The sequence below is a fragment of the Branchiostoma floridae genome, chromosome 5 (assembly GCF_000003815.2).
Source record: "Branchiostoma floridae strain S238N-H82 chromosome 5, Bfl_VNyyK, whole genome shotgun sequence".
NCBI lineage: Eukaryota > Metazoa > Chordata > Leptocardii > Amphioxiformes > Branchiostomatidae > Branchiostoma > Branchiostoma floridae.
This window is the reverse complement of record NC_049983.1, coordinates 20227193-20229238: the sequence shown is the minus strand read 5'-3', so window position 1 is coordinate 20229238 and position 2046 is coordinate 20227193.

Sequence of the window (2046 nt, the reverse complement as noted above, 5' to 3'; positions counted from 1 at the left end):
TCTTCGTCTTTGGGCACTTCCCAGACGAACTTGCGCCAAACACATTTATCCCGGCGGTGCCCATTGGTGACATTATAAGGTCGCCTTTGATGGTGATTGTCAGCGGATTCTTTGTTCTTCGCAACTTTTTATCTTGTGTAAACGGAAGGGTGTGATAATATTTGTACTGAACAAAACGTTCTGTTGTAACCAGAGAATGCTGTGATTTCATTGGCTTCTTTTCGAGTCGTCCGATACACTCTGTCTCCACTGCTCAAGAGTCTGTCAATCACTGACTCGTGTCGAGCTCTACGTGAGAAGAGCTTCATAATCACCCATTGTCTTGGAACGGTACAAACGGATAGCATGGGTACTCAACAAGGGTACAGAAAGCCTTCAGAGTGTGGTGTGGTACTATTAGTAGTAGTTGTGTTTGACAAGGATGACACTAAACAACAATGGAAGGGTAACGCTAGTTCATCTTTATCAGTGGGGCAACTTAAATCCGCTGTTTTCAAAAGCAGGGTATTTAGGGCTATCATGCGAACGAAATGTGAGTTTAAACTGCTATATTTTGAAAACATTACAATATAAAACAACCGTCAGTCGACTTGAGATCCCTAAATGTGCTGTTTTGAAACACAACGGGTATAGGTTATCCCACGGATAAAGGTGAACTAGCGTTAATCTCTATATTTGTGAATGTCTTTTTTCATGACAATATCGCTCATAAGGAAATGGCTGTATCATAATATACAACAAGAACGCCGTTTTAATACCAGTATGTACAGCTCTGTAATTGGTGGGTACCTTTACGTTGAGGTTATTCCACAGCCCATTGATAATTAAATCCCTATTAGTTGAACAAATTTGCCATCTCGCATGTCATTCCGTGAGTTTTTCAAACCATACCTTTATTACATATGAGAGTAACTGAAGTGACAGTTTGTTAGGCAAACAGGTATCAAGGACGCTGATCACACCACTCTGTCAGCAAACAACCTTTAGTCCCCTCACCCTGACACCACTGACCTCCGTCATACCCATTAGGGAGAGGGGGTTAATGATTTAAGGTTACATAACCTGCACTGTTTGATGTTTGCTGAACGTATTTTGAGTAGTGTTTGACAGGTGCACTAGCGCATAACATACACACACATGTAACCTCTCCATCGCATAGGGACGTAGCACCGATGTGGCACACGGATATATGACACGCAGTGATATTGTATTTTGTGTTTCGCTAGCTGTTTCAACTTCGTGCTACGGAGCGACATCACACAAAGTCAGTACAGGAACTCAAGAACTTGTAACAAATAAATCGCTATTGACACAATTTGACAAACAGACAATTGATCAAGTGACACTTAAATTAATGTCCTTATGCTTCTTAAGTTTGTATAACCATAGCGCGATAGACTCGACATAAATATACAAAATACATAGAGAATCGTTAACATAATAACGTTTCTCACTATCAAATATCTTAAGAAAATTGCGATGGAACATTAATTACTTTCTTGTGGGTTATGACAGATATAATGTCACGCACAGTAGGTCTACAACTCGAACTCGGCCTGTTAGGCACTGTGATGTATACTTTCCTGGTCACCTAAACATTGATTAGTGGTCTTTATTCTAAATAAATGGTACCATTGTTCGCATTGCAATTGTTCAGCCTTAATTGAAATGAAGTCACCATTATCAAAGTAACTGTGAATAAGTGTTTAAGACAAGTACATTCAGCATAGCTGATGGCTTCCCTTCATTACCTAGTGCTCAAAACGTGCGCAGCAGGGGTCAATAGCTGATGAAAACGTGTTGACATTGTTTACACGTGTCAACCATAATGGCGATTGATTTGAAAGTTTTGACTGAATTAAGTCCTGACCATCTCTAACCTCGCTCCCCAGGCGTCAGTCCAGTTCTTCTTTAACGAGTTTGACATTCCGACACTTAAAAGACCGTGCTCATTAATACGCCTGGGAAGCCAGATTAGTATTCTCTTAGTCATATTGGAAAAACATTTACAAGATTGCATAGTTTTCTCAGTCGACGCACCTATAC